Source organism: Hippoglossus hippoglossus, chromosome 1, assembly GCF_009819705.1.
Source record: "Hippoglossus hippoglossus isolate fHipHip1 chromosome 1, fHipHip1.pri, whole genome shotgun sequence".
NCBI lineage: Eukaryota > Metazoa > Chordata > Actinopteri > Pleuronectiformes > Pleuronectidae > Hippoglossus > Hippoglossus hippoglossus.
Window position 1 is genome coordinate 19939812 of NC_047151.1, and position 18737 is coordinate 19958548.

The following is an 18737-nucleotide window of genomic DNA, read 5'->3' on the forward strand; positions in this document are numbered from 1 at the left end:
ATGGTTTTGCTTCCCTCTCACTGCTCTCACAGTGTAATTTCCAGCCATAGCAGACAGAAGTTCAAGAAGACATCACTGTATGTTCATCTAAGCACCAAACTACTGACAGACACAGTTAGCAGCAAGCCGGTGAGCACAGGGGAGCCATGAAAGAGGCCGATCTTTCCCTCAGGAGCTGGTGGAGACCAAAACAGAGGTAAAAGTACATTGGATATTGGACTTCAATTAACTGATGGCATGAAACATGACCCCATATTAATGCTGCTTGCCGGCAGGATATTAAATCAAGATAATGTTGGGAAACGTGTTCGCCATGGCAACTTTGTTAACCGCTTGTTCCAGTGCCCCAAATGGACTAAAACATCAAGCTGGGTCACAAGTTGTTTTATTTCTTGCACGATTTCATTTTGATTCAAGGCTTGAGTAGGAGTAATTACGATAGTCTACACACGCTATTCATACACTGTCTTACTATCCATGTCAGTTCCAATTTTGACTGCAACACATTGACTCATATCAGGAATATAAATCAATTCCAAACTCATTTTAAAACACAAAGACACAATTTTATATCATAGCAAACCTTTTACAGTCTCTCTCATGTTGAGCTTTTCACCTCACTCTCTCTAAACTTTACACCCGCCTCAGCTGCAATATTTGTCCCTGGTGACATCAAACGAAAGGTGCTTTACACTATCTGGTCTTTTTGAAGTTCTCTCCACTTAAGAAAAAGATGGAGAAATAAATAACATGCTATCTGGAGTCTCACATCCAGTGTATCTGGACATAAAAGGTCAGATTTCTCTTCTTGGAGGGAAAACAGGGAGGAAGCCAGGTTTGAGCAACTGAAGAAAGAAAGAGAGAGTGAGTGAAGTGAAGGAAAAAATAAAGTTTTCAGGTTATCCCCGAGGGGTGGGGGGGGGGACGCTCAAGGGGAAATCAGACTGTCAGTTTGGGAATGAAATGAATGTGATATGAAGACTCATATCACAGCCAGAGAGACATCAATCTGTCCTTCAACGTCAAGCGTCGGCAAACCAGCTTGCATCTTGTCATCATCGTAGCAGTCTGCTTCTCTTAATACTGCCCATAATGTTCCGATTTTTAGACTCTAATTATTTTCCCATGTGCTTTGAACCACTGACACGGACAGGCATACGATCACGATAGTGACGCATAAACCCACGAACAAGGAGATAAAAACCATCACAGCGATGCCACTGCCAACGCACGTCAAAACACACACACACACAAAAGGAGATAATTGTAAACCAGCAAAAGCGCATGTAGACCACGTTGTCAAAAGATCAGCTCATTTAACGCTCGATTATGCCTGGTAGTTTGTGGCGAAAATTAGAGACACGAAAATTCCTTGGTCAGCCTTTCAAAAGAGGGATGTTGTGGTAATTTACTTGATTGCAACACGATTTTTAGGGTTCAATTATTCCCAAGCTGATTTGGCATACATTACAGGAAGACTGATTTATTTAGGTTAAGCTTCCATTGGTAGTGTGCTGTGCGGAAGAGTAAGGAGGCTTTAACAGAATGATATTTCATAGTGCAGAAGTGAAAAATATTCAAGCCCCTTGAAAAGACGTTAAAGGAGCATGAAAGGAGCCAAGGGTGATACTATACCCCTACAACATTTGGTTAATTGGAGATTGGTCACGGGCTGTAATATTTGACTGTAATCTGAAAGGCCTGTGAAAGCAGGAGTGCGCGGAGAGAGAGAGAGAGATCAGCACAAGCTGTGAGGAGCAGCCAGTGATAAGATTAAACCCAGTCACGTCCCATAATGAAAAATGAGCAGCGGTATAGCTCCTTTTTCTTTATCAGCCTCATTTCTTACACCGTCGCTCCTCTAGGGTTGTTTTCATGTAAATAGCTTGATGGGAGACTCAACGACAAACGCAACAACGCTCGTTCCCAGCACGTAATACGCAACAACATACATTCAGCGTGGTGTCGAATACCAGGAGGAGAAATAACAGCACAAATATCAGTCCTGGCCTTATTTTCTCCCTGTTCCTCCGCGTAACCAAACTGACTCATTATGAACTTCAAAGACACAGATAGGAGTTTTAATTAAGAGAAATGCTGCCGAGCGGTGGAGATAAGTAACACCCCTCCATCTCCTCCCTCCCTCCCCCATCTTCCCCTGCACCCCCTCCCTCCCTCCGCACCCCCCTCGCATCCCCACCCCTCGGTGCTCAGACAACATCATTAGGACAGTGCAGAGGGTGGTGGTGCGCAGCAGCCAGCCGTAGTCCCGCCGCATGAAACCAAAAGCACCGTGTAGCTTCTATGTGGTAATCCTCACATCACAGGTTCTTTGTACTGATGTGGAGTGACACTGTGCATGTGTCAGTATACACATGCAAACACAAACACGGGATTATCTGGCACTGGCAGCAGCAGCAGCAGCAGCAGCAGCACGGCCGCCTCCATCGGTGCTATCACTCAAACGTACCTGTGTGAGCAGCAACCCCAAGAGGCTTGGGAGGCAGAGAGGTGCATTGCTTCCCACAGCGTCATCTTTTTTTCCTGGTTTTTTGTTTGGATTACATAACACTGAAAAGGTCTTTTTCATTATGCCAGAGCGACCTTTAACCGCAGAGGGGGGGTGGGGGGGGGGGGGGGGGGGGGGGGGTAAGATCAGATCACTTGTATTTTAGTCTGTGGACAGTTGCCTTTCAGATTTTATTGATCACCCTGTTGCCAGCTACTGTATCTCACACCCTAGATATAAAAGTAGAGCAGAAAGCAGAAAGTGGTCAAATAATCAACTTATCTACTATGTGTAAAATTCTTTGATATTAAACTTAACATCTTGAGGTTTTTGAAAAGTTGACAGAACAAAACAAGAAAGATTCATTTTATTATTATTAATAAATGTGACGGTTATTTTTTTCGTTAATACATTAAATGATTAAATGTTATGCTATATTAAAATTGATTAAAAATGTCCATTATAAAATGTTATTGTTATGTTCAACCAACAACAGCAGTAAATTCTAAGATTTGAGAACCTGGAACTATCAACAGATATTTGATTATCAAAGTAATTACTAATTAATTTTATGTCAATTGACTAATTGGTACCACAGCTCTAGACAAAACAAACAAAACCAATATGAAGATGTTTCTTCAGGCCCTGCAGCTATGAGGACATCTTTCACCATTCTGAGGCAAAACAATAATAAATTGATCAAGAAACTGGCAGATTTATAGATGTTGAAAATAATAATTAGCTACAGCCCCAAAACAGTAGAGCCTAATTGCATCATTAAAGGGGCTTTTTTTGTATCTAAATATTATGGATTAAATATTGATTAAATTCAACAGCAGTTTTCCCGATATGATTACATTTTATAGCCAGTGATGATTTCACGTGTGATTGTTTAAAATGTTCAAGAATATAACAGATAACATTTACTGCATAAATGTATACAGATTTAAGTACAACTTGTCTTTTAAAACTTTGTGCCTCCAATCCTGGTGATTCTGATGTCGAATCCTTTGCAGCTCAGAGCTGAGACACCATCAGACTCTGGAGGGGCTCAGAGTCGTCTTAGAACCCACTGGATGATGTCAAATCGCATTGTCATCAAAGTAAAGTCTGATTTAGATCCTAAAAAAAGAAATCCCATTTTGAAGTGACAGAGTTTTAAAGAAAGTATTTATTTTGTATGTGTACTTGAACAAAGTAGGTCAGTTATAATGACCAACATCCCTATAAGAGAAGACAGAACTGAGGAAAATAAGTATGTTAACATAACTTTAAGTGCTTTCTTACACTTAATTAGCCAACAATCAAAACTAATCTTACATCACACTATCTGTGCTGCCAAGGCAGGTGAGCCGCCGGTGAGATGTCTCTCCCTGTGTTCAGGTGGATCCCCTCCTGTCTGAGTAGACTGGGTGAGCTCTCAGACCGCCCACATGCCCGCGGGCCCGCTGTGCGGCGGAGATCAGTAGCAGCAGAGAGAAATCTGCCCCCCCGGGGGAAGGCCTGATGTCGGAGAGATTAATTGCAGACTACGGAGCAGCAGCATGCTGGGAGCACACATTGCTTGAAGGCTCAAATATATTCATCTGCGTACAGACACACACGCACACACACACAAACACACAAGCCCAAACTCCCTCTCTCCCCCTCACAGGCAGGATCCATCAGCATGTTGAATCCCAGATGAACATCAAACCCCCCCAGAGGTGCTGCTCCTTTGTCTCCAGGTAGCGCTGCCTGGCGTTCTGCCCACCGCCCCCTGCTTTCATGTGGCCAAGGGAATTATCCTCCCTTTTTGTGTGTGTGTGCGAGTGTTGGTGTGTATGGTTTGCACTGGAGTGTGACGCCTTCACAGGTACTAGCTTTCACATCTGTTTTCTGTTTTGGCAGCACGCCAGCCAGCCCACCTCACAGGTGCCTGTTTTCCTCGAGGCTCCTGAGCAAGGCAGCGCTGCGGCGGAGGCTGCAGCCAGCCGCTGATTACGAGAAGAGCAGTCAGAGGAGGGACATAACTCTCAGACTGCTACACTCTAGTTAGTGGTGAGGGGTTAGGAAGCGGTTTGCCATGCATGTGTAGTGTGTGTATGTGTGTACAAGTACAGTAAATCACTGAGACTTTTTCGTGTCTACACTCTGCCCCTGAATCTAAGAGTTCTCCTGTGAGCTCATGCATGGCTGTGTGTGTTTGCATTTCCCCCATGTTTAGTTTTATTTGTACAAGGAGAAAAATTGAAGGTACAAACCCACAGTGTGCCGCGCTGCTTATTTTGGGGAAACATAACAACTGGTATTTCCCACTCTTCAAAGAAAGCTGTAGAATACTTGGTCTTGCTGCCTTCTGAGCGCGCTTTGTGGAGATCCCCACTGTGAATCCAGCTTAAATGCTTTTCCATCCCGCAAACTCCTCGCTGAGCGCAGCGGCTGACTGAACCTTGAAGATGGCTCTAGAGTCTCAACAAACTTTTCTCAACAAAGATCATCAGGAGCTTTGGCTGCACCATTAGACGTGTGTGCTCGTTTGTGTGTGTGTTTCTATGAAGTCTCATCATGTGGAGCTTTGGCATTATCTTCGGCCCTGCTGAGAGAGTGTGTGTGTGTGTGTGTGTGTGCGTCTCGTGACACATGCGGGGGCGGTTGCAGTCTAACCACTCCTTTTAATTACTCTACAAACTGGTTCAGGTGCTTCATCAGACATTCAGCCCAAAATAGAGAAAAAGTCCTTACTGAGATGAAAACGTGTTGTTTTTGGAGAGTCGCATGTTAATTGTTACCAAATTGTCAACATATTTCATGGCCGTGACTTGAACATAAAAAAAATATGAAGTGCTGGCTAACTGCAAATTAAAAAGACATAAACAACGCGGCTGCACATTCAGCCTTTCCTGGCAGTGTGACTCACCACAGCTCCTCTAAACTAAGTCTTTACTGGAACCCAGCAAAACCAATCCTTCTGAAATCAGCACCTGTAGAGAGAGAGAGAGAGAGAGAGAGAGTGTGAGTGTGTGTGTGTGTGTGTGTGTGTGTGTGTGTGTGTGTGTGTGTGTGTGTGTGTGTGTGTGTGTGTGTGTGTGTGTGGCTTTGCCCTGATGTCCCTGTCCCAGAGCTGTGCAGGTATGTTTATGCTGGCCTGCAGAAGGAGCAGCAGGTGGCCTCTGTCTCTTGTGACTATGGGTCTCGGGTGTTGACACTGATGCAGGAGGAGATGAGGCCTGTTCAAGAACCTCAGTGTGGCATGTGAGTGTGTGTATACATGAATATACGTATATTTTTTAAAGTGTGAGTGTGTGTATATTTACCAGTATCATTCTGAGTACATGTACTTCACTTACGTATTTCTATTTCCTACAAATTTATACTTCAACTCTTCTACTTTTTGGAGATAAATGTCACACTTTTCTGACAGCTGTAGTTATGACATAATCATATTTATAATATAATATTTGATATTGAATTTTAACTGCCCAAAAGTAAATAAAGTAGTTCAAATGAATGCCTCTGTAATAATAACATATACACATAAATGTATGATTAATAATAATATATTTAAATATATCTATATATGACAGAACCAAGGTTAACTAAAAACTACTGGATGGATTCAAATAAAACTTGGTGGAAGTATGCAGTATGGGTCAGGGAAGGTGGTGAGATCCAGGATCTTTTTTCGCACTTTCTGTAACGTTGTGAGAGAGGTTGTTTTTTGACAATTTCTCAGGGAATTTAAAAATCTGGCATATTTAGGCGACTGAGGTCTATGTGTGTGCAATATGAATTTGAGATTGACTGTTGGGACTCAGCGGTGGGATGTGCTCTACTGAGTGCCATTCTAGTTTTCACTATTTTCTGATTTTTCATCTGTTCATCATCTTCACACATCTTTCACATCTGTCTCCCCGTGACACTGGACCTGCGCACAAACCTCAGAGCTTATGAAGACAAAATGCGCCTCTTATTAGACTTCTATTATATCCATCCGAGAGAGATTGCCAAATAATGCAAAACAGATCCAGTTCATGCTCGACAATCAAAAACACTGCATCCATTTCATGATATTTTATGATAGTTTAATTGAAAGAGAAAAATCAATTTTAAGATCCTGTAATATCACACAGGATGCAAAAGCTGGATGCCTCATCACTTCATTGCCTAAAGTCAATATTTCTTCCAAAATAGAAATCCATTCTCCCGCCCCCCCAGTTTCCTTTGATGTGTGGGTGTCTCGGTCTTACATCAGACATCAGGGTCAAAGCCTGAAAAGGCAAGTCAATTTACAGACAGACATCAGAGGGAGAGGCTTCTCCTGCCCAGGTAGGGCCAAGAGAGCCGGGGCTGCGGCTCCACAACCTCCTCATCTGTCAGATTTGAATGGAACAGACAGCTCGCGCGGCTCGGCTAAAGCTGCTTCATTGTTGGCTTCGTTACACACATCGATTTACGAGCAGGAGCGCAAACAGTTCAGCTCAGAGTTGACTAAAGCGGTGTATGTCGGTACATCAAAGCCCAGAGAGAGCGTGGTCCAGCGGCCAGTAAACTGCTTCATGGTATTCCCATGTGCCCTTATCGTCATGGCTCTTAAATGTCACTGCGTTCATTCAGACCGACCTGAGAGGGATGACGGGAAGCAAGAGCTCACTGAAGCGAGAGCAGTCGGTTCGGAGTGGCTGACTTCTACCTTGATGTAGCAGAGAGGCTACATACCACAAATCAAGCAAATCTTGTTTACACGCCTGTGGGTGTATTGGAATTTGAGTTTGACCAAAGTTAAGATTTAACTTTTCGGTTTTGATCTGCATGAGGAGTATTCAAACCACTGTCAGCGATTTCAAATATATATGTATTTATATATATATATATATATATATATTACTTTGAACTGAAATGAACACCCTAAATGAGATTGCATTAACATTTCAGAGATTGTGTGCATCCATGTCTCTTATTTTGAATAAGCTGGAATCGGTTGTATCCACACTGTCGCCATTCCTGGGGTGTCACACGAAAAAGTTATCTTGTAGTTGATATAAAACAAAAGTGTATTAATACTAATAATTACATTTGACCTAAAAACACTTAAAATATTCTTTACAGCCATAAACAACTCTCCCCTCCGACATAATGATCTAGCTCGCTCACATCAAATACAAACATGGATGAAAGACAGAGGCGAAGCACCTCCACCACAGCTCCTGTATGTGCCATTACATGCAGCAGAGTTCATTAAGCTGAGTATGTGAGGAGAGATGAAGGCCCCTGTATCGGGGGGATTTCCCCCTGCTCGCATACTGTCTGAACATGACTGCCAGTGTCTTTGAATACGGTACAAATGCATGGCTGAGGGCGTATTTTCATCAGGCCTCAGATCCCAGATCCTGTCTTCTTTCCACACACACATGGAAGTTCCTTCTCTTCCCTAACTCCCTTTTTTTTTAACTAGCATTCTAGTTAAACGATACATACAGCGATTGAAATATGCCTTTGATAAGGATGAAGAATTGATTTATGGCCGTACTTTTATCATCGCTCACTCATAACCCGCTGCCCCCAAGCGCTGTATCCTGTGGAGAGGTTTTTTGGGGAGGAAACCACCTGCTTTGATTTACAACCCCCATGGATTGAAGGTTGTAGTCGGGACAGCACTGTGTTAAATCCCTGACATATCCTCTAGGTTCAGTCGCACATGCTGGGCTCTGGCCAGTCCAGACTTTGAGCCTGATGGTCTAAATTATCAGTTTTACTTCAACAGCTTTCTTGGCCTGTAGAAAAAAACACTGCAAAGGAGGCAAATGGTAGGAATTAAAGATAATGTGTGATCCACAGTTAAGTGGCTAATGGTTGTGAACATTAGTAATAATATCCACAGCCTGAAGACCACGGAGCAGGAGAATATAAAGTGTCACGCAGATAAATCAGCAATGTGGTTTTACCGTCTCCGGACACACATGTAGCCGTCGAGTGAGTACACAAAAACTACTAAACTGATTTTATGGAAACTTGGTGGAGAGGTGGGGAACGGGCCACGGAAAAACCCAGAAATTAACTTTCTCAAGAAATAATGCAGAAACCTTTACGGGAAAAGAATCAGGCATATTTAGAGGACTGATATCTATGAGTGTGCAACTTTGGTGCAGCTTGATTGAATTTAAGGTGACTGTTGGGCTTTGGCAGAGGTATCTGCTCCACTTCTGTTTTTCTATTAACGTTTTGTACAGATAGAGCAGATAGGAAATATGGGGAGAAAGAGATGAGGTGTGACAACAAGGGCTTAAACTGGAGACATTGAGTATATAGTCAGCATCTAAAAATTCAACATTGCAAAATGATTGTTATTATAGCTGTTATGATGACTTATGTTGTTATTGATGCCATTATGAGTGGTACATTTCTTTCCATGTATTGCCTATTGTATAAATTTGTATTGTATTCATTGACCTCATATGCACTAATGAATCATGTAATATATGAACAAAATGGCTTTATGCTTTGTCTTTTCGTCGCCATCAGGTCAACAGTTGTTTGTAACGCTGAGCTACAGATGGGACTTCCTCCAGTGAAACACTGGCAACAACCCTGGCACGGGCTTCCGATACACTGGGATCTGCATTGGAAATGCAGTTCGTCTCCTAGGGCTACAGGCCCTCCTTCATTGTTTCACGGCTATCTTGACACCCACTCACCAGAATGGAGGCATATACCGCAATGAACCCTGGGATCTGTGATGCTGCCACTGATAGGCGCAGCAGTGCCACAGATTCCATTAAGCTCCAAATTAAAGCAGGCACATCAAAGGGCCTGTGAGGAGGCAGCATGGAGATGTGACAGGGAGAGAGGGAACAAAAAATGAGTGAGGGGAGAATAAAGGAGGGGAAAAAAAGCCTCATTTACGCAATACCCGAACGTGACAGAGCCTAATCCAAATCAATATCTGTGAGTGGTAGGGTGTTGTTACAATGCTAGTGTGGAACATATTAGCTGAAGATGAAAGCATCAAAGTGGTTAGCGAGATGAAATTATGTCTTTTAAAGCACAAGTAATAATTGGAAAAATATGAGGAGAGCTGGGATACATTTTTGCGAACATGACCACATGAGAAGTGGAAGCGGTAGCTTTCTTCAGCCCAAGAGAGATTCTGCAACCAAACGTTCCCTAATACCTGAATGACAGCTCCAAGACGGCCGTTTTCCCACTTTACCATCCAACACAAACACAAACAGACATTCTGTGTTTTTGACAGCAGACTTAAACATTTATACAAACTGTGGCTACGTCCAATACATTTACTCTGCATGTTATCCATCTCAGCGGCCCTGAGATTTTTTTTCACTTGATATCTGAGAGGCTTTATCTCTGTCCTCTATGCAGAGGGTAGCAAAACCACTGGGATCATATTGTCTCTCCAGATAATCTCTATTTATTTTTCTGTCCAGGGTGGAAAATTTGCAACGAATCCCTTGGGTTTCAGTAAGTGTTTTATCACTTGAAGATTCTCCTGGAGATGTGTCCTACTGATTGAGGGGAATGGAAAGGACTCTACGTGATACTCGCATAATTCCCAAGGCCTGTCTGGGGAGGCTGCTGCTTAGGGAGCGGCGGTGCGCTCTCTCGTCGCCGTACGGTGGTGAGCAGCAGCAGAAGGGCAAAGAGGGGTACGGGGGGAGTTGGGGAGGGAGGGTGGGAGTGTGTTTTTGCGGCCCTACAGCAGTCTGCCTGATTGCATCGCCACACAAGCGTGCCTTCAAAGCCTTCCCCTCCCCACCGCCCAGTTTGACCAGATAAGGGCCCCCTCACGCTGTGGTTCAGCTAGGGGACAGGAAGACACACGGTGGGTCAACGGTAGTGCCATCTGCTCCTCTTGTACAACAAATATTGTACATATACATCAACAAACCGCTTCACATATCCTGCCCAGCATATGGACCAACTCCTTAGACTAAAGCTTTGATCACTCTATAGGCTTTATATTGAGGCATATACTGTGTAATACATCCAGGATGTTTATTTGTCTGCTCATACAAGTTTCATGAGAACAATGTTGATTGAGTCAATATGTCTGTGCCCTTGTTTGGAGCCGCAGACAAATAATGGCGGAGTGTTCTGTTGCAGCAGAGACGGCAGGCCGCCGCTGCCAGCAGGCTGCCTGACGTATGGAGTGTTAACGATCTGCATTAAGGGCACACTGATGTAGGTCAGATCCCCGTGACATCACATTCCTCCGTGTCGCTAACTGCGAGCGCGGCGACAGTGATTGACAGCGGGCACAACACACACAAGACGTCTCACTCTTGGAGGGAAGGGCACTTCGGAATGCAATTTGATCTGCGAGTTAACAATTCTAAAACTGGAGGACGGTGTGTCGTTTGCCTTGCAGCATTTTTGGGATAAGCATGCCAACCCCAACCCTACACCGCCACAACACAGTCCCATAGTTTCTGACTGGTTCCACAACCTCACATCAAGAAGTGTCAGCAGCTGTCACAGAGGCTGTATCATGTTTCTTACAGGCAGCCAGGCCAGTGCCTCCAGGTTCACTGCTCACTAAGGCGGCTTCTACACAAGCTTTTCATCTTTTTTCCCCTCTTTTATACGCTTCATATGTCTGTTTACCTGCCTCTCTCCCCTGCTTTCTTGGTAAGCGGGACGGAGGCTGCCAGTAATCATTATCAAGCCAATCAGGAGATAATGACTATCATCCAGCCTAATGTTTAATTAAGTAGTTTCCAGGACGTTCCAACAGCACACCTCTCCCCTGACGCTACCTGAAATAGGTGCTTTCCACTTTTCAGTAGGTAAGACCTGAGGGAGTTTGCCTCACAACAGCCGGGGCCCCCCAGAATCAGTAATCATACTAAAAAACTCCAATTACATCTGTGGTTCCAAGCATTTGATGAATGAACGGTTTTCTTGCCAGGACAACAAAGGAGGGAGCTGGATACAGTCACCACGCTGGGTAATAAAACCGGGGAATATCAAAGTGTTTAGTCAGTTTAAAGACAAGCATGAACTCCAGTGTAGAGTATGAGCTGTTCCCTAAGCATCTCAGCAGTGAGTGAAACTGTCACGTGGGACTCTGTCAAAGAGCCAAAGAAAACAGAATCAGCTTTACATAAAGGAGAGACGTTACACAATAGAGCCTGTAATACCTGGTCAAACAAACCTGTGATTGATGCGTTTCAGACAATGAAACAGTTCAAGAGTGAAAAGGATCATGGGACTGTGAGCCAGTAGTTTTTAGATAAGTTTTTTTGGGAGAGGCCTAGTAGCGGTAAGTACTTCAGCCTACAATCGTGTTTTGTTTGGAAAACCCTGCTTTATATTACAACTAATGGGAAGCAAATTGCCCGAGCATGCAGCCCCCTCAAACTGAGAGATCCCCTAATCTAAGTCCACAACCGAAAGAGACAGACAGACAGCTTCAAACCTCATACCTTCTTCTGTTTGGTTTGGTGGGGAGGGATAATGACAAGGCAGATCGAGAGTGTTGGGCCCGTCCCCTGGCATGGGCATGGGAACCCCCCAAAAAATGAATAACCCACATTATAATCCATGACACCACAAGGAGATGAGATGAAGAAACACAAGAGAGCGCCAAACATATGGCTGCGAGAGGGAGACAGAGGGAAGTGGAGAAGGGAAACCAGAGAGAAAAGACGGAGAGACCACATACAGGCCGAGTAGAACAATGGGCCTCTTTCAGTGGGGTTCAATGATGAAGGGAAAATGAGAGGGAAGAGGATAGATGAGGGTGAAGTGTCAGTGTGGCTTCCACGTACAGCGCGACGTACCGGAAGACGACTGAATGAATGTCAGACATGTTGCTGCAGTCTTGCAAAATCAAATCAAATGCAAATCTTTGGATGTGGTGAACATATGGAGGCAATAGCGCACAATGTGCAGGGATTAATAACAAAATTACACGTCCCTATGACCACGTACGCCTTTGTATTTGTGCACATGTGTCCTTGGTTCACATACAAGATATGTATGTGCATGCGGAGGGAGTGCGTGCGTGCGTGCGTGCGTGCGTGCACGTATGGTGTAAGGGTGGGGCATCGAACAGAGGCCCCTCTAGCCCAGACTTGAAAAGGCATTCTTTCATCACTGCTAATCTCCCAAACATAAACATGAGAGCATCCACACAGTCTCTCTCTCAGGGCCAAAGGGGTGACCCTCCCATGACTGGAGATGAGGGACTGCACGAGTGCAGGACTGTGCGTGCTCCGGGCCGTCCCACTGTTTGTGTTAGGAAGAGTTTCGGCAACTACTATCAATCAACATATCAGTTTTATAACAGTTGTTTGTGAAGGCTTTTTTTTTGTAGTTTGTAGTTTGTAGTGTGTCCGTGCGTGCGTGTTTGCCTGCTTATGATTGCAAAGGATGTGTGTGTTCCTGTGCTGCTGGGTAAATCAGCCTCCGAACTCAGGGCGCGACTCGACATGCGAGACAGTTTCATCCGAAATAACCAACAATTAGTTATTTTTCCACGATAACCGTGTAAACCATAATTGCGTGCGGTTTCGACAGGAAAAAATGATGTCATGAGCGCATAACTCAGATATGAGAACAAAGACTAATTTGATACGTGTGACAATCAAATAACTTTACAGGGATGAAATGGAAACTGAATCACCTTGGGAATGGCTGCCAGGTTTTCAGGGGAGTTGGGGAGGCAAAGATGTGAACTAGCACAAGGTGGCACTGGGCGTGCTCCTCTCTATAATGGGGACACTTATTTCTCATGCCTGTATGGCTGGCGTGAAATAAGCTCAGCTCACATGACACACACACACACGCCTGCGTACACACTTACATCCGAGCTTGTACAGTACACTGCCCCATCCCATGTGTACAAGCCAAAGCTGTTTTTGCAAAGCATTTAAAAGATAAGGCCAGTGAGTTAATGCAGACGTACTGCCATAATCCAGTTTCCTCACCACCACCTCCCTCCTGAATCTCACCCCCTCCTCTCTCTCCGCTCTCCCTAACAGTTTCTCTGCACTTCAGCTGCGTATCTGTGACAGATTAGGGCAGATCACCGAGGATTACCCCCACCAGACGCAGCCTCTACACGCTGACCAGAGACACCCCCCCCCCAGAAAAGGGAGGAGGATGGGTTTAAATTTTGGAGTGAATAGCTAAATTTATTGATCATGTTTTGAGATGTGTTTCTCTTTATGTGCAAGTAGAAAGGTTACGATCATAATTTACTTATTCACGTGCACTCTCCACATCCTGTGAGGGCTTGGTGTGTTGCTGGGAGGGTGGATGATGCCCCGGTACCTGTCGTTCCTTTGGGATGCTGCTGCAGAGTGAATATAGGTCAGGCCTCGTTTCTTTTTGTTTTTATTTGCCTTTGATTGCCAGATAAAAAGGTGTCTACAGTCCCCGTTACTTGCTAATGATCGCCCTTTACGAAGAACACGAGCAGCGCTCAGTACCCAAAGCCAAATATCTGACAGAGAAATCATTATTTTATTTTCTTTGTTCCAGTCTGAACAACTTCATTTTTCCGAGCGGTGTGTATATCTAGGGATCCTCCAGTGGGCTGTGTTGGTACTGCACACTGGGAGGGGGAAAGTGGGGGGGAGGGGGGGTAAACATCCAGAAGGGTTTATCTAGTGGATTTGATGAGAGTGTGAGATTAAATGAATCTGATATCTTACCACTCTTAAATGCTTTTGGGCATTTTAAGGGCAACTTTCTTCATATGAAAGGCATCTGAAATGAGGGCGAATTTCAGCCTAACTTTCAGGAGTTGATCGCTGTTACATTTCACTCACTTACATTAGAAGAGAGCTTGAATAAATGAGCAACACCCTTTATCCTTCTTTATATAACTGCAGCACTTGACAGCAGTGATCTTGTTTATAATCAATAATATATGGGTTTAATTATACGGTATATGTAATATATATATTAGATACACCTCAGATTCTATATGATGAAGTTTTTATCCATATTCTTAGACTTTATTCATCCTAAAATTCCTTTTCAATTCCAGACCTGAAATGTCACAGTGTTGTTATTCACTGTTAATATGCATCAGTCTGTTTTTTACATACTGATATAAAACTAATTAAAAAAATGCTTAAAATGCAAAATTGAAAAAATAATTCAACAGCAAAGCAGCCCCATCTCTGTCTTTAATCTGTGCTTCGATGACTCACAACAAAAAGATGTGTGCATGTGTGTGTGAGTAAATGATGGAGCAGGTGTGTGGGAGATAGGCGGAGGGGGGTCTGAGACCCCACCTGGACTCAGAACAAGCGGGGGGGACTGACTGGGGACGCGGACGCTACACAACACACACTACAAAGGGCTGGCGGGGGCGAGGTGCGCTAACGCCATAACACAGCTAAAGTCCCATTGTTCTATTCCCGTTTCATCTCTCCTCCTTCTCTCCAAATATTTGGAGGAACGCTCTGAATAACATACTGGTACTGAGAATATTGCGCTCTGTATATTGTTGAAAGGAACTCAGGCAGTCTGAGTTTTTCGCTCTTCAAAGACGCTTACTTTGTTTTGTTTGGGTTTTGTTTGCTCCTGTATTTGAATTGTGTACCGTGATTTCGTGGATATCTCATTGTTCCAGATTTGAGATTGTTGGACAGAGGAGCACCCACTGGCTCATTTATTTTCATTGCATCATGTGACTCATTGTAATTGCGACACACTGAGAAAAGCAGGCTGAAGTTATACAAAAAATAACAACTGGCTCCTGCTTCCCACTGCCGCTGCTGGGGAGCTGTTTGTGGGAGAAGTTTCGTTCTCCTTCATCATTAGAGTTTCAATAAGGCTGTTCCTACAGAGGCTTCCAGGGTGCACATTTCTATACCGGAGCCAATGGGAAGTCAATGATTAAAAATACAAGACCAAAGCTTTGCATCAGAGTTAAAAAAAACAGAGCTGAAAGTGTTGAGCCGAGCTATTAATCATGTGATCAATGGGGGATGAGCGTGAGGCTCCACGATGCAGGGTGACAGCATCATCTTATAGGGTTGTTTGATGGCCCTTTCCTGGGGACCCCAACACTGATTGGGCCCTGAGGGTGCCCTGCGGCGCTGCCCCGTCACAGGGGCCTGACTGACAGCTCTAATGAAGCCTGCCATCGTGGGGCAAGGGACCGCTCCAGAGCAGGCACCGAACTTCAATCGGCCTCTGTGACGTCCAAAGAGTTTTGATTCCTCAGCAGTGGTGAGGGGGTAAAAAGGAGACCCCTATGGGAGACAGGCAGCCCCGGCCTGCCTTTGAATATTTCTCCGTTTACCGCATGTCAGTTCTCAGTGTTGGAGATGCACAGAGGAGAAACGTAGGGGGGCGGCAGCTGTGGTGAATTTTTCATAGGTGGAAAGAGAGAAAAAATGAGAAGAAGAAGGAGAAGGGGCCCTCAGTTCCATTGGATTAGGTTTGGATGCTGTCATACGACTGCAGACTTTTATTTTCTGTAGCTGTCATTGTGCGAGTTTACAATTCCAAATGGTCTTTCAAGCTACGTTTGCTGTTTTCGTTGTGAGTTTTACTTGATAAGAGAAAAACATGTCAGGTAACTTCGTTTTTTTTCCCCTAGTTTAGTTAGGATGGATGGAGCGGTTGCAGCTATCACCACTCTCTCCATCTTTCTCTCTCATACACACATCCCTTCTCCACGCGATGGAGGGATAGTGAAGAGCGGCGAAACCTCAGAAGACTCGTTCTCACTTTGTTCTATTATTCACCATCTCTGGCTTCAGAACTCTCTAGGATCTCCATGGGGTTACTCCATCCTGATGGAAAGACTCCTGTGCTGCTGAGAGCCTGTTTACTCCCTGGCCCCGGCCCCGTGGTCCACTGGAGTATACAACCAGTCCCTTCACTCGCATGCTCACATCAGAGCCATCAAAAATAAATCAAAAACAGAGTGGTACGAGCCATTTGTTAATCTCGTGTTCGCTGGCACTTTTTTGAAACCAATTGCTGAATCAAAAAGCGTCCTCTCAGAGATTGGCAGACCCTCTTCAGTCCCCGCAGCAATGATGACACCCTGGCAAACGTCACCGAAAAACTATTTACTCGGCCGTACACGCGCTCTTCCTTTTGTTCTTTTCAGTCAGCATGAATCTTTACATCTTCAACCACTATGATACAATATGATCCGCTCTCAGAATGCTCATTTGTACCAGCATAAATAGTTATTTGAAAGATAAAAGCAAACATGTTTGTTTTTTGTTTGTGTTTTTTCCGCTCCCCGACTCCCCCAAGGCATTTATGAGCACTTTGGTAATAAGGACCAGAGAAGGATTTAGCTGAAGAAGAGGAGCAGAGGATGCTTTGATGTACTCTTAGATTAAGTGAAGTCTACAGCGATGTCTACAAAAATACATGCAGTGTGTACACTGAGCTCTGGTAGACAGATTCCTCTCTGCTGGCCCTTCCTCTCTGGTCCCAAACCACCACAGCATGAAAGACAAGTCTGTATATGCTCTGTGGTAGCAGGAGACTTGTATGGACCTTGTCGACAGCTTCAGATGAGCCATTCCCCAAAGAAACACAAACTGGGGAGATTTTCTTTTTTTTTTTCTCATTTCACAAACTTGTTTTTTTTCTCCCAAACCCAGAAAAATTCCCCCTCAAAAAACAAAAAAAAACTTTTAAAAGACTGGGTTCAGAGTTAATTTGATTTTCGTGATATATTGCTCTGCTTTAAAGAGATTTAGCAACTAGATGAAGCTCAGAAGATGAGAGTTGGCCAAGCGACTCCACACAGGGCCAACGTTTGAATCAGAGGACGGGGGGGGGGAACAAATTGACAGAGAGAATGATTTTGTAGAGTTGTTATGAAACAGTCAGCACTTTGGATTTTTTTTCAATTTTATGTTAAATTTTAAGCATCGGCCACAGTCTGATGAACTATTCAGCTAGAGGCAAGACGAATTTGACCTCGTCATATTTTATATATTCTGATCACTTCTGATCAGTAGTTGGTAAGCAGGAAGCATAACCAGCTGGCCACTGGGTTCTGGACCAGGATGCGTCTCAATAATAATATACAGAAAAGCAGCAAGCGGTCGTCTTCTTAAGAAAACATTCTTTAGCACAGCGTGACTGCTACCATTCCCTCTATGCTGTGCTATTTGTATTTGTTTATGGTGTTAATGAAAGGTTGCATGAATAATTTAACATAAACAAAGCATGTCATCTCAAATTAGCAGCAGCTCTGCAAACACATGAAGCAGCGGCGCCACTGTGTGCCGCGTAGAGTCTGCTGATCTGATACTGACCTCTACTGGACTGCTCTGCTGCTGAATGCAGGATTATTACCAACCAAATCCAAAACTCTACATTCATTGGTAATACCACCACATAAGTCATTATACATTTAGTCATAAAAAAAATCTACTTTTTAGTTGATTTTATATCGATTTTAAACATAAAATGATACTTGTATAACCATTTCACATGTAAACACGCCCCGCCAGCTTCTATATTTTCCTTTTGATATTTGAGTTAAGTTTTAAAAAAATGTGATGATACAGTACATAACTAAAACACACATTTTTGTTACTAGATTTGTTTATCAAAGAACCATCATCTATTTACAGAGGTGGATATTTTACAGTTGAATAAATAACCAGTTTAATGTCATCGTATTTCCAGTGATGGATGAATTTACTGCTGCTATAATAAGTTATCTGAAACAAATAAACTTTCATTTCTGTTGCAGTGTATATATTGGGTTTTGTATAAATGCATATGAATTACATCTAAATTTGTATATAACTCTACTTTAATATCACATTTTCACTCACTTCTCACTCACTACAAGGTCTTTGCGACAGTTCTATGTCATCTATACTTTCCAATAGTGCTGCAACTAATTATTATTTAAATTATATTTCACAACGCCGATTCTATTCTTGATTAAAAGATTTGTTATGTGTGTCGTGTAAGAAAAAAGTGAGAAATCTCCATCACAGTTTAATAAAGCCAAATGTTTCGTCTGCATATGAAATACTATTTTCTAGGCAAAAATCTGTACCAAAAGATTTTCCATCTGTAATGTTGTAAAAGAAAAGCAGCAAATCTTCACAACAGAGATGCTGCAGTAAGTAAATGTGTGTTGTCTTTAATTCAGTGATCGTTGTTGATTACTCTCTGACAACTGAAACAATCGATTTATCAACTCATTGTTACAGATGTACTTTTTCGTCAATTCTAAATGATCACGATAAAAAATTATATTCATATATGAACTGAG

The 18737-nt window shown here is 43.4% G+C and overlaps 1 long non-coding RNA gene across 1 annotated transcript in view; it reads right to left on the reverse strand.

Moving 5' to 3' along the window:
- Nucleotides 1–18737, reverse strand: part of LOC117768917 — a 26611-nt gene continuing 7874 nt past the window's right edge. The window contains exon 5 of the long non-coding RNA XR_004615121.1: nucleotides 1–175. This is a non-coding gene — a long non-coding RNA (uncharacterized LOC117768917). The remainder of the gene's footprint in view (nucleotides 176–18737) is intronic.